Genomic DNA, 15,458 nt, shown 5'->3' with positions numbered 1-15,458 from the left:
GTGAACGACGATTCACCAATTTCCACCACGAAAAACGAAAAAGAAATGTAAGTTTTAAATTTATGAAAACTCCTAGATCCTTTGAGATTCATTGAACATTTCAATGGCATGTTTAAATCTCGATATGCCCCTCTAGTTTGTGACTGGGATGCCGAGGATCACAAAGCGGGTGTGAATAACCATGCAAACTTACATGGTGCCCTCACATGTTACAGTCACCTATTCGATGTGCCGGTAAACCACACACGCTCCACCGAACTATGACAAACATTGAGTCACCCTTTGCTACCTTTGCTTAGAACCATTTAGTGTGCCGGTTAACCACACACGCTCCACTAACGTCTTCACAAGGGCACAAAGTGTAATTTCATGGAATTGCATCAATTCACTTTTGCCTAAGTAACTAAGATTGGGAATTTGTAAAACATTTAGTTACTTTTGTACTTTATTATACTTATAATGAAAGGTTTTGTCCTATCCTACCCGTTCGGCTAACGACCCTCCACTAGTCAAGGGTGCGGTGGGTAAGAGTGGATACCCATTCAATCGTCATTTTATAGGCAATTTCCTTAAACACCCCTTATAGAACAGCTTCGTGAATGAGGCCTACTAACGGTAAGACTGACTTTTACTCATACATACATATATATATATATATATATATATATATATATAATGTTAGACTTTTAATGTTATATATAGTATAGGGTGTATTTTTACACTTTCAAAATACTAGGTGGTCTAATTTAACAATTATACTTTTAATTCAATTAAATTGTAAACCTAAACTTTTATGGATTTATTAATCCTCTTTTAATTATACACCTTAATTAATTAATAAAACCATAAGGGTGTGATTTGAACTTTTCAAAACGTTACTAGGGTTTTAGAATTTAACATTCATAATTAAACCTTTAATCAACTTTTAAATTCCAAAACTTGAGGGCAAGTTTTGAAACCTTTTTCAAAACATTAGGGTTTTAACTATTTAAATTTCAAAACAACAAAACTTTTGGGTTCAAATTTAAACTATAAAACCTAATGGGGAAAATATGAAAACTTTTCAAAGCACAAGAATCAAATAACAAATAATCTAAATTAACATTTAATCACATAATTATCCATATTTGATTTATTTAATGATTTCTTGCAAAACAATTTACCAATTTAATCAAAATAATTAATCAATTATCACATAAGGAAACAAATATTTTATTAATTGATAAATATCTTCAATTAGATCAAGAATATAGTCAATTATATCGTAAAATTGGATTTATATTGATCTAATGTGATAAGGCAACTATCCTTAAGCAAAAAACAGCAAGAAATCCCGGTTTTCCCTCCATCTGACCAGCCGACTCGCCGAGTCAGCATGGACTCGGCGGGTTTATCTATGGACTCGGCGAGTCCAGCCTCCAGAAACACAAAATCGAATTTCTCAATCATACAATGCATCAATACAATAGAAACCAGTCTAGGCTCTGATACCACTGATTGGTTTTGGTCATAAGAACATCCTATGTGCTCATACAAACCCTAATGCTTGGATCTAGGTTTGTCTATTGTACATGCAAGTTATCCAAGACTATAAACCCTAATTCTAGCATACAAGTACTCATATTAGCATAAGAATGGGTTTAAGATATTACCTTGATTGTTATGTAGCAATAACAATCCCAAATCTCCTTGTATTGACTTCAGAAAGCTTAGAGTCACAAATATCACTCCTCTAATGGTTCACAAACACCAAGAGCAAGAGGATGAAGAGGAGAGAGGATGGAGGCTGCCCTAAAACATATGAAACCCTAGAAGGATGCTTAGCCATGTTTTTGGGTCATAGGGGATATATATATATATATATATATATATATATATATATATATATATATATATATATATAGGAGGCTATTAGGGTTATCTAACAAGGAAACCCTAAATTGGATGCTTAAGCCCTATGTAACCCATAGATTCCTTTCCTTAAGGCCTTGGACGATTTCCTCATGGGCTTTCCCATAGAATTCGCCTACTCCTTAATATAAGGCAATCCATGGCCCAAACTGCAATTATCTTATAATTACAATTCCAGTCCCTTAAGTTTAATTAATCTCTTTTAGTCACAAAACTAATTACCAATTAATTATTGACTAATATTAATTAAACTATATGATTTCTCCTTTAATATATTATTCTCATAATATATTAATAAATCATATTTAACCCTTTCTCTCCATAATGCATCCTATCAAGTTGCTGTGGTGAAGGCAACCCAAAAGGACCATGCACCATCGGGTCAAGTACATACCAAAATAGTTATGGACTTAGACACTAATCCAACAGTAAGTTCATTCTTGTCATAGTAGATGATTTTTCACGCTTCACTTGGGTTTTCTTTCTTAAATAGAAATCAGACGCTACTCCCAAGTTGAAGACGTTCATCAAGCAAGTGGAAGTGCAGCTACGAAAGCTGGTGAGGAACATCAGAAGCGATAATTGGGTTGAATTCAAGAAAAAAGATTTCGAGGATTTTCTAGCTGAAAAAGGAATTTCTCACAACTCTTTGGCCCTTTATACACCACAACAGAATGGGATTGTCGAAAGACGAAACCGTTCTTTATGTGAGGCAGCCCGAACCATGCTAATCTTCGCTTCTCTTACGTTATGCTTCTAGGCTGATGCAATTACAACCGTGTGCTTTACTCAGAACCGATCCTTGCTCAACAAACGATTATCAATCACTCCATATGAGATTCTAAACAATCGAAAGCCCAAAGTCAAATTCTAAACAATCGAAACAAGTTCGACGTCAAAGCTGATGAGAGAATTTTTCTTGGCTATTCACTCTCTTCAAAGGCATACAGAGTTTTGAACAAACGTTTTAAACGAATAGAAGAAACATACTATGTAACCTTTGATGATAATTACATGAAGAAAGTTCAAAGAAGCGAAAGTGCCTTGGGGGAAATATTTCCTGAATCAGGACAAGCCTCGGTTCCTAGTTCAAACCTATTTGAAGAGTACATAAGGTTATTTGATGAACTAAAGAAGGCGGCACACTCGGAGGCGAAAGCAGTAGACAACAAAATCAACAATCTGAAAAAGATCATAGATGAAGCTGAAAAAGAAATGGAAAAGAAATCTCCTAAACTGACTGGTGGTCAACCCTCTACTGACTCTCCAAACAATAGCTCAATGTTCAAAGGGGAGAGTTCATCAACACCAAAGACAACCGATATATCTTTCGAGTGGGAGAATCCAACTTCAACACAATCCAATGATAGTCCATTTGAGGGGGAGAATCCAACTCCCATAGAGGATGAAAACTATGAACCTGAGAAGGGTTACAATTCGCCATTTGAGGGGGAGAAAGAGCATACAACTGATGAAGATGATCAATCAAAACTTGAAGAAGAAGTAAACGCAGAGTTGGATCCAACTTATGACCCTAATTACCCTCCTCTAAATAAATGGACTAAGGACCATCTAAAAGCACAAATAATTGGTGATTCATCTGAGAAAGTTCTAACACGTTCTCATTTGAAAGCGAAACAAATTGCATTATTCTCTAAGGTTGAATTATGTATGTTTAACTCGTTTACATCCAAAGTCGAACCGAAGACGGTCAATGTTGCACTTATTCATGCTGATTGGGTATAAGCAATGCAAGATGAACTCCATGAGTTTGAACGTAATCGAGTTTGGAGGTTGATTCCCATTCCAAAGGATGCTTCGGTGGTCGGCTTAAAATGGGTCTTCAGGAATAAATTGGACAAAGAGGGGAACGTCAGTCGCAACAAGGCTCGGTTGGTGGTGAAAGGATATTGCCAAGAGGAAGGGATAGATTATGAGGAAACCTTCGCTCCTGTAGCAAGGTTGGAATCAGTTAGAATTTTTCTAGCATATGTTGCTCATAAAAACTTCGAACTTTTCCAAATGGATGTAAAATGCGCTTTCTTGAATGGAGAACTAGAAGAAACGGTATATGTTGAGCAACCACCTGGGTTCGTAAACAAGAATTTCCCTGGTCATTGTTATGTGCTAGATAAAGCTTTATATGGTTTGAAGCAAGCACCGAGGGCCTGGTATGAAACTTTAACTCGCTTTCTGAAAATGTCGAAATTTAAGCAAGGTTTGGTTGACCTAACCTTCTTCCGAAAGAAAGAAGGAGGACATCTTATGATAGTTCAGATTTATGTCGATGACATCATCTTCGGCTCCACGAATCCTAGCTTAAAGGTTGAATTTAGGAAGTTGATGGAGACTAAGTTTGAAATGAGCGCAATGGGTCCGATTAATTTTTTCCTTGGTTTGAATATTAGATAGGGACCAGAAGGTATATTTATCAACCAGGAGGCCTATACGAAGAACTTGCTTGCAAATTTCGGTGTGATGGGAGATTCGAAAGTGAAGGTTCCTATGGCGTTTGGTACAAAGTTAACACCGTCTTTGGAAAAACCTGCTGTTGATGTAACACTCTATCGTCAAATGATAGGGCCACTTATGTATCTAACGACTAGTAGACCAAACATTATGTTTTCTGTTTGTTATTGTGCCATGTTTCAAGAAAATCCAAGAGAACCTCACATGGTGGCTGTGAAAAACATTTTTCGTTATCTGAAGCGAACCTCTTCTCTCGGTCTTTGGTACCCTGCAAGATCTGGATTTTTTGTTCAAGCCTTTTCTAATGCCGATCTTGGAGGATGTGGTCTGGATCGAAAGAGCACAACTGGTGGATGCCAATTCCTTGACGGTAAACTTGTTAGCTGGCAGTCCAAGAAGCAAACATGTGTATCTCTTTCAACAGCCGAAGCTGAGTATATAGCTGCAACATCCTATACCTCTCAAGTGATATGGATACAAAGCCAACTAAGAGACTATGGGCTAAGTATGAAGAAAATACCTCTCTATTGTGACTCAAAAAGTGCGATAAGGATATGCCACAATCCAGTACAACACTGAAAGACAAAGCATATTGCACTAAGATACCATTTCATCAAGGACCATGTGGAAGATGGGAACGTGGAAGTACATTTCATTCGGTCCTCTGATCAATTGGCTGATATTTTCACTAAAGCCTTACTAGAAGCAAGCTTCAATAAAATTTTACAAGGTTTGGGAATGATGGAAACAGAGTCGGTACCGAATCCTCAAATCTCTCTCTAAAAATTAGACAAGCGAAATAGAGCGAACGCTCGGTCTATTTCGGCTCCATAATTTTCGGGAATCGAAATGAACCAAACGCTCGATCTATTTCGGCTCCAGAATTTTAAGGAACCGAAATGCACCGAACGCTCGGCTTATTTCGCTTCATTCTTTTAAGATTTGGTTTCGGTTGTACATTTTGTTTGTTCTTTTAAGAGTGTTTTGTGTTAATTTTTTTTCGTTTTTATTATTTTTAAGAAAAATTCAAAACTCCAAAAAGTTTTTTCTAAAAAGTTTTTTTTTTTTTTTTTTTTTTTTTTTTTTTTTTTTTTTTGTTTTTTTTTTGTTTGGTTTGATTGGTTTGTTTGTGTGGTGTGTATGTATACCTGTTCTTTTAATTAGGTCCCATATACTTCAGTGCAACATAATTTGTAGCTAATACAAGTATGATTCTTTTCATCTGAACTAGTTAAGAGACCCTGGAAGCATGTTGTTGCATGTCGACCAAAGCCTGTACGACTAAGAGCTGGGCCTTAATGATTCGATCAATACCTATCGTTTCATCCCAATCAGGCTGTTAAAACCCACTCAAGTCAGAGCTACCTTTCTCTTCTCACATGAGTTAAGAGTTTTCTGCTTTGTCACATTTATATAGCAGAGGTACTTTCAATTCTTTACCCACCTTCCTTACTTTCTCCATCTACTTTCGGTTCACCACTGTAACCCTTAAGACTCTCGGCTTTAACCACTGAGGTTTATGGTTACATACTTTCTGTGTTTATGATCTTAGATACGTACACCACATGCTAAGTGAAACCCAAAATCCAGCACCAACAATGAATTGACGGTGAATCTTTATGTTCAAGATCTTACTTGTTACCTGATGGAATCTCATTTTATTTTTTTTTGCGTGGTCTTTTATGAAATTGTCTAACACCAAGGCATTTCTTCCCACAAAGATCCAGTTTGTTTGTGTTTTTGAGATTTCAATGACATCTTTAGTTACAGACCACTTCGGTCTCACAAGTACTTCATCCAATGTTCGGTCTTATGTTAAGAATCGACGTTCGGTTGAAGATAAGCCACCCTTAGCCTATTAAATAAAAGAAGCCTTTCGGTGTTTCTTTACAAGCACTCGATCGTATTTTCTCGGGAAACCATGCCAGCACTTCAAGTCTCTCTTGACTTTGAACGAAGCGATTCTTGCCCATAATCATTTCCTTTATGTCTTCAAATAGACATCACTCACATCCTATACACATTTTGCTTTATTTCTTTATCTTTTGTCACACTATTGCACGAAAATTCTATGCGATTTTCCAACATTCTGACCGAGCAACAATGGTTATCCTAATTTTTGGAGCGAAGTTGAATTTCAAACGACGAATTGTGGATAAGCTTTTAGGTGCGTAAATTTGAATGGTTCCTAAGCCCACACGTGCTGATGTATATCTGGGAGCAACAAAGCTGTCACATCGCGCTTTTTCAGGTGACGTTTTAGTGATCGCGTCATTATCATGAAGATTATTTCTCTCTCCTGGCAACGATATATAAAGGGTTTCTAATATTATTTGTCTTTTACCAGCAACAAAATCTCTCAAAATACAAGGCGAGTTGCAACTGTTCATCTTCTTCCTTAACTCAACAATGGTGACTTCCTCATCTGTTCAAGATCAAACTGCATCGTCCTCATTGCTCTTGATCAAGCTAAACCAGAACATGATCATTCATCTCAACCCTTTTCTATACGATCCATACATGTTACAAGTGGTTGAATGCTTGAAGTATTCTCCTCTATTTCTATCCCTAACACAGGTGGAATCCGTCCCAATGTCACTCCTATCGTAGGTTTTTACAAAGAAAGGGGCGTGATGTGTGCAATCATCCAAGATTAAGTAAGTGGTTCCCAAAATACCCATACATGTTGATATGTTATATGTGTTATAGTATGGTATGAATGCTAGAAGGCCTGCTTATGAGAGATGCCTTTTATGCATGATTTGTGAACTGGTAGATATGCCTGATAGTGAGTAGGTTGATGATCTTCAGGAATTGCGTTTGTGGATTGCATGATCTTTATGTTGCCTTATTGCCTATAGAGTTATAATTGCTCGAATGTTGCTTGCTTCGTGCTTTGTTGGACTCATATTGATGTGAGTTAACTATTAAATGTATATGTTAAGTTATATGTTGTAAAGGTTAAATAATCTTAGAGTGATAGATTTGGTCCTATTGTGCAACTCTCGTCTGAGTCCAACCGTTGTAGGGTTGAAACTTTTAGTCTAAGATTATTTAATTTTTGTTGCATGTAATTGTATTCATGAAGTAGTTAGCTGACATTAATAGAAGTCTTTCAGCAGCTGATGGGTGGGTGAGGTGGGGATCCTAGGAGATCCTAAGAAGTATGGTGGTGTATTGGTGTGTTTTTTATCGGGTTTTAGGAGTATCATTATGAGGAGGTGACTTAGAGGATTCGAGATGATTCTTGAGGAAAGTATGGATAGATGTGGAAAGTAGTATTGGGTCCATACTACTGAAAGCACATGTGTAGTGGTATTGATTATGATGGCATGTGCGGAATAAGAAAAGATTTAGTGAATCATCATACAAATCAAGAACACACGAAGTAAATAAATCTTTGAAACTCTCATTAATTGACTTAGAAAGAGTACAAATGGGTTTGCTAGTTTCTCTCTCTAAAACTAATGCTCTCTAAATGGTTCATTCCATAATGGGAGTCACTCACTTCCTAATCATAGGACAAACTCAACCCATTTACACATACAAGAGGGTAAGCCATAAGACTCCACATCCAAGCATGACTTTGCACCTTAACATTCTCCCCCTCAAAGTTAGGATTGGATGTCCCGGCTTCGATATCCAATGAGCTCGCGCGATCAAGAACAAACTCCCCCTTGAAGTAACACCGGTCTTCAAATTCGCAAATGAATACCTAAAAAATCTGAGAAGCTTCGAATACCCACTTTTCATTCTCCTTCATTTTATAATCAAAAAATGAGTATAAAACCCATTAATGGTGAGAAGTGACTGAGGATTAATCTTCACAAAACTCCCCTTGATGTGTTCCAAAAATGAAACACTGAAAAACTGGCATGGAAAAACAATCACGAAAAATCCTTGAAAATTTTCGAATTTGTGAAAAATTTCGACTTTTAGGTGGGAGTAGCCAGATTTTTCAGAATCCGGGTAAAAACTATAACCTTATGAATTTTGTAGGGACCCATTGTGCCAAAAACAACTTAAGATGCGAAACTCTACCCCATTCGCGAAATTGGGCATAAAGTGTAAATTCGTACAAACTGCAAGGATTGAACTTGTAAAATCTTCAATTTCTCAGCTTTATTACCCCAATTTCGAAGTTGGATTATTTTTGCCAACATTTCGAAATTGCAGGGACTCGTTTCGAAACTTCTACATTCTTCATAGTTTTTATCACCATTTCGAAATTGGACCACTTGTGCCATGTCTTTGAAACATTAGGGACCCAATTCGAAATTTTTAGTTATCTTCCCCAATTTGTTAACCATGTAACGAAGCCAACATGCTTCACTTTTTAGTCAACGAAGCGCCTTCTTAATCATTCAAAGGAATGTCGAAAATGAAGCCATGTGAATTGCTGAATGACTTCTTGATCATTCAGTCGCTTAACCACCTAGTTATCAAGCTTGTTCCATCTCGTCGCTTCGCTTTTAATCAACAAGACTTCACTTTGAACATACCCTCTTCGCTTTTAGTAGAGGTACTTCAAGCCATCAAACATCGATTCTCAAACCATCGAAACGAACATCTTTGAGTTCTTCCTAATCAACTTCAAAATCAGTCGACTCCAATAATCTCCAAAATCAAATCAACCATCGAATATCGCTATGTTATTACAAGTCTTCCCATCTCACATTTCAACTCCAATTTCAAATAGCAAACTAGTTAAGTAGTGATTTCGAAATCAAAACCACAAACTTTTAACCATTTGTATTCAAAAATCAAGTCGTCGATTTCAATACTCACAATCATCGAGATTGACCTGTTCTGAGTTTGACTTTTCAAAGTCAAAGATCCATAAACAAGAAATTAATGACTCTAACTCCGGAATTCAGATCAAAAACTTGATAAACCAACTGTTCTTCACAAAAATTTCATAGTTCTTGATCAATTTCATCAAGATCAAACTTGATCATCATCGACTGATAATGGACCAAATCATAACCAGTCAATTCACAAGTCTAGAATGACATATGTCACTAATCGATTTTCACTAAGTGTTGAAATTAAAATGAAACGAGTGAATGAATTTGATTAACAATCAAATTCATTGGTATTTTAGAGTTCTAAGAAGCTTGGGGAATAAGATTCTTTGGGTATGTTTAGATCATTTGTATGGTTGCTTTTCAGCATGGTGATAAGCACTCGTGGAGGAGGTTCTAGTTCTGGTTTAGGATTAGGATCTAGTATTGAGCCAATTGTTGAGAGGATTCACGAGTTCGTTTAGTCTGAGATCACTCACGGTATTTTAGAGGCGACTTCAATGATGTTTGGTACAATCAAGGAGGGGATCATAGAGTTTCTAGATTAGCGGCTTGGGGTTTTTTTGGAGAGATTGCGGTTGGTTAAATTAGGGAGAAAACTCTCTCTTTTTGAGAGTTCAAGGCCTGTGGAGCCCCAGGGTTCTTCAAGAAGGAAACCATTGCTAGTAGCCTATGTACTATTAATATAGAGAATGCTCAGCGGACTAGTTTTTTCCTAGATGAATCGAAGGTGGGATTGGCATCTTGCCTTCTGAGGGATGGAGCTCGTGATTCCTGGGAGGAGGTTGGTCACTCTCTGGGAGTTGCGGTCGTAGCAGCCTTGTCTTGGGATGATTTTGTGTCAAGGTTCAAAGCTGAGTTTGCATCAATTATTAAGGTGCATCAGTTGGCGAAGGAGTTTCAAGACTTTTGCCAGATGACAAAGACAGTGGTGGTGATCACTGCCAAGTTTAGAGAGAGGGTTTTGCTGGTTCCACAATACATTGTGGATGAGGAGATGAAGAAGAAAATGTACCATGTTATGCTGCAAGATGATATTCGTGATTTCGTGAGCCTATCGAGTTGCATGACCCTGGATGATATGATTGCTAGAGCCCGGGAACGGGTGATTGAATTAAAGCTTATGAAGAAGCGGAAGCCAGTTCATATTTAGATCTCAGCAAGCCAAGCGACGAGGACTAATATTTAGGATTCATGATTAGGAGGCCATCAGGGTCGAGGTCGTCGTACCAAGTGTGGGAGAACTCACGAAGTGAGCTGTCATCAGAAAGAAAAGGGTTGCTTCAGTTACGGCCAGGTTGGTAATTATAATACGGATTATCCTTAGGGTTCGAGTCCGATTTGTTTTCACTATAATCAGGTGGTCCACAGGGAGGTCGACCATCCGAGGTTGATGAGTGGAGCAGTGAAGGCACCTGCTTCGACTACTTTGAGGATTATTAATGGTCGTGATGACAGGGTAGAGGCTCCAATGGAGAGGAGTCGAGCATTTTATTTATAGGTTGATAGGACCTGATTTCCATCAGATGATGTTGTACGTAAGTATCACATTCGTTCATTCAGGCTTCGGTTATTTATATTTCTGATCATGTGATTGTATGTGAAACGATATGTTTGGTGTAATTAAGTCTCTACCTAAGGATCATAGTTCTTTATTATTTTCCAATTGTTATATTTTAAGATATGTCATATGCGATTTTTCATACCAAGATCCGTGCTTAGAGGGTATTTTGATAAGTCGGTTTTAGGCTCCAATGTATGATACATCGACCAACGGCAGAGTAAGCCTTAAGTGTAGAAGACTGAGTCATTTGATTGAAGGATCAACATCTAGATTGATTTGATGGTTTCAATGCTTTTAGTCCGAGGAATTTGCTATATGAACATATTAGATTTGAATACATAATTCATAAAGACCCTACATGATTGTGACGTAAGAGGGATCAGTCTGATTCATCCCTTCAGAACATGGTCAATACGTTCTGAAGAGTTTCTATTCAGTAACAATTTAAGTATCAAGTTGATTGGTGGTCCGGTTTTGATAGCCAATTTATTCTTTCTTTGTCATCACTTGAGTTGTCTGAGGATTCTGGAGTGGTATCAAGGGTAGGTGCTTTGAAGCGTCAATCTTTGTTCAAGTTTAGAGAAGTATTTCTTTTGGTTTTGGGATGCATGTACCCTTGATTTCTTGGTGATGGAAGTTTATTCTTGCGAACTCTGGATGGTTATCGTCTTGAGTAGTAAAATTGTGAGCGAATTGAGAATTTGAGTGATTATGAAGTTGGCATGGTCGAATCTAAGTGGGGGGATCGTTAGGATTAATATGAATATCTCCAAGTGAAAGTCAACTTAAACTTCCCTATCCACGGTCAAGTGGATAGCCAGTTGTGGTTTGAGCCAAGGCTTGTGCAAGGGATTATTTTCGGTGGTCAATTTGTAATCAGGGAAGCAAATATTTGGAATTCAGGTTATTTCGTTCGAGGATGTAAGCATCGGTAGTGGCACATTTTGGATTCAGGGTTTAGTTCAGGTTGAGGGTTGTGTTAGGACCTCTCCGTCTGTTCTTGTCTGACGAAGGATTTAAGGTTCGAATCATGACCCAAATGCTTGGTTGGGTTTAGCAAGTTTAGATTTCCATCTTGTGTTGATTTTTGGCGAAGCATTCACTAGATTGGTAGGCAGATAGAGAAGTGTTGTATGACAACCCGTTAATTTCAATCTTGAAAAAGTCAAACTTTGGTCAACTAAAGTAAAACTTATGATGTTGATCTACCTTATTAAGTAGATTTGTCTTATTAAATTTAAATTAAAAATCTCTATGTGTTAAAAACCATTTATTAGAAGTGTTGCTTAAATTAGAAGTAAATTGCTTAATCTGAGAATTCTCGTTATGACCGAAAAGCATCGCATGCTCTAAAAGACTTCGGACAACAAACGAACTTCCAACCGCAAACCGCATCTGGCCGAGAACTCACTTCTGACCGCAAACCCTCGGTTCGCAGCCACAAACCCTCATTTTCCAGCCGAGAACACTCGGTTTTATCCTATCGGTACGCAAACCAACGAACATGTCCCATCGACTCTTATACCTTGCTATAAATAGCTTGGACCGAAACATATCCTCATTTCTACACTTCTAACCGAAAACACAACTTTTCTCTCTCAAGATCATTAACCGAAAACCCCTTTTTCTCTCTCAAATATCATCCAAAATCCTTTGAATCTCCTTCGGATCTTGCTCAGAACACCAAGTGTTCTTTATTTCATCAAGCTATCACCATTATTTTTGGTGATCTTTGGGTCGAAAACACTTGAATCTTCTTGGTTTGACCAAGAACACAAAGAACATCACCAAGATGGCCGAAAACCCGAAGGCTGGCCGAAAACACATTGCAGCTTACTGAAATCAATTTTAACACTCTTATTTGTAAGTGAAACTTATAAATTAGGCTATTTCCTTAACATACTTGCGATTATATTCACTAATAGTACACACACACACACACACACATATATATATATATATATATATATATATATATATATATATATATATATTACGTGAAATGCTTTTAGGACTCGTTTTGTCATGGGATCTAACTTGTGGATCAACATCCTATATCAAACATTCAATCGAATCTCTCACATAAAGTGAGTTTTTATTCCCCTGGAATTTACATTTTTCAATGTTTTTAAGGGGGGAATACAATCTAAACACAATAGAATTATGTTACACTTACATGTGAAAGCAAACAAACAAAAGATTTCTTATGCTTATAAATATTGTAAAAAATCAATTTCAAACTCTTTTAAACTAGTTTAGATTTTTGTTTATATCAAAATCATATTCGTTTGTATATTTATGTATAATCATGCTTTAACGGACTTAGGACTATTGCTAAATACCATAACTCATGCTCCTTGTTTGGCTGTGGGCTTAGGGTAGGATCACTAGTCTGACTGTCGGCTAAATCATAATACACATGCTAAATATATACATGAATATTAAATCTCATTTTCAAGAACATACTTAACTCAATTGCATCTGCTGGGCCAATGAGTCTTTTTTCCAAATCATTTATAGTTCAAACAAACATACTAGTAAACTATAATAGGTATAGTTTAGAGAACCAATTCATACTATTTTCTAGATCATAGAAGCAATACATGAATCAATACATACCTACTATTACTTTTCATTACAAAGTACACTATTCATTTACAAGAACAAGAAACATATTCATACTATGCGTAAACAAGTTAGCTAGAATGTGAAATACTACTTCATGGTACTTAGCAACATTCTTGCTAAGTCATGTTTTATAACCAGAGTCTCCTGGAGGGAGAGCGTGAGTTTGTGTATAGATCTATACGGGATTGACAATCCCGCACCTTGGTTGTTAGCTACAGTTGGGATCGGCAGGTCTACGGGTGACAAATGTCATTTCTTTTTCGACGCTTAAAGAATGTTGTGTTTTATACTAGTCAATCAAGTACGATTATAACCTCAATCACATTAAAATGTTAACTAAAACAGTTAGGTTTACAAGTCAAATATTTCTTCAGTGGTTTTATTTTTAACAAGACTACTAAAAGATATTATCTTCTATCACATACATACAGTGATGTTCACACATGAACAAGACATACTATTTTTCTAGTAAAGATAGTTTACAAATATGGAAAATATACATTTATACTATTTCAAGTACAAACATACATTTACACTATTTCAAGTACAAACATGCATTTTACACTATTTCAAGAGACAAAACATACAAACAGTCGGGTCTTGGGTAAAAGACTACGTTTCATTTTAAGTAGAAAATATAGGATTTTCTGGGAAATACACTAACATTTTCATGAAACAAATATAAACATGAGACACTAAATACGTATGAACCCACCAACTTAAATGTTGATACTCTCTTTCAAAATAACTTGTATTCTCAGGGAACCAGTAGACAGGTACACTAGCACAAGTTTTGAGAAGACGAAGCATGTTCAAGACTCATCTTTTATTTTTGCTATGCATTTTGGTGTCATTCAACTATAAAAAGAACACACTTGTATTAACTATTTTATTAATGCAATGGATGTTGTTGCTTGTTTTAGTATTGTGCATTGTTATGATACTGTACATGACGTTTTCCGCCCCCGAATGTTTTCGTCGTCTCGGTTTGGGGGTGTGACATTTTGTAAGACTGCGAAGTGACCCATAACATTCACTAGTTTTTCAGGTAGTTATGGAGGTGTTGTAATATTACATGGTGGCCGGTAGCAGTCACAAGGTCGATAAGCTGTTATGGGTGTGCTTTAAGTCTACAATATGGCTAGTAACCTTTACTAGGATGAGTTTGACCATTTTTAGGAATGGTTGTGAGACTATGGGAGGGACCCCAACATTCATATGATGAGGCCAGTGTGATATAAGACTATGAAGGGGTTGGTATCATTTATCTGGAAAGAATCGAACTGCTATTGTTCATATTAGTTAGTTATGTTAACATTCGCTTGGACTAGAAGGTTGTTGGAGTTGTGTGGATGACTAGGCTAGGGTGGCATTTTGTCTGTTAGACTCTTGGTTGGAGTCTCTTAGTATGACCCTATACAAGGTTATCAACTTCAACAAAGGGTCGGGATTATGCACTCCAGTTGGTTGGAAGGACAAAACAACTCTAAGAAGATCTCGGATACATCAGAAATGAAACTATTTAGGTAGTAAGATCTTCTTTGTATGTTGGTATAACACCACTAGTTGGGACTTGTGATGGGAGTCGCCTTCATATTTGGGGTGAAAGGTTGTTGGCATTGGCAACTGGTCATGGATTATGTTTTTCCAAGTTATCAAGAAGATAATTCTGGGTCGAAGGGTTCATTCGGTTTGGGTTGCGAAGCAGAATCCTTATGGGTGTGGTATGGAATGGTTCTGTTTGTCTGGAAGTCAGAAATAGTATAGGGTTTACATTTTTCCGGGCAGTGCAGATGGATCTTCTTTTGTGGGCTGATGGCATAATCTTAAGGTTCGTTTTTCATCAGGGTATGTGATTTCTGCTAAAGATTAGGCTTCGATACAAATGTTGGTAGGCGGTTGTCGGTGTGAGATGACTTCTCAGTCTTATTTGGAAGTCAAGAAGCTTTGTTAGGATCGACTGGTGTGGCAGAGGAAGTAGTAAAGAATGATTTTGAGGAAGAAATCTAATTTAAGTAGGGGTGAGTTGTAACACCTTGTTTCGTGTCGAGGGCTCCTTTCTCAAACCAGAACAACTCTGA

The 15,458-nt window shown here is 37.0% G+C and overlaps 1 long non-coding RNA gene across 2 annotated transcripts in view; it reads left to right on the top strand.

Moving 5' to 3' along the window:
* The window catches only part of LOC145097805 (uncharacterized), a 44,868-nt gene extending 30,569 nt beyond the window's left edge, over positions 1 to 14,299 (top strand). For both annotated transcript variants that reach the window (XR_013704502.1, XR_013704496.1), the window contains one exon: positions 14,139 to 14,299. This is a non-coding gene — a long non-coding RNA (uncharacterized LOC145097805). The remainder of the gene's footprint in view (positions 1 to 14,138) is intronic.
* The last annotated feature ends 1,159 nt before the right edge of the window (positions 14,300 to 15,458 follow it).

This window comes from Lactuca serriola, chromosome 4 (genome assembly GCF_051521515.1).
Source record: "Lactuca serriola cultivar US96UC23 chromosome 4, Lser_US96UC23_V15, whole genome shotgun sequence".
Taxonomy (NCBI): Eukaryota; Viridiplantae; Streptophyta; class Magnoliopsida; order Asterales; family Asteraceae; genus Lactuca; species Lactuca serriola.
Note: the sequence above shows the minus strand (reverse complement) of the source record. Positions and strands in the feature narration are given on the sequence as shown.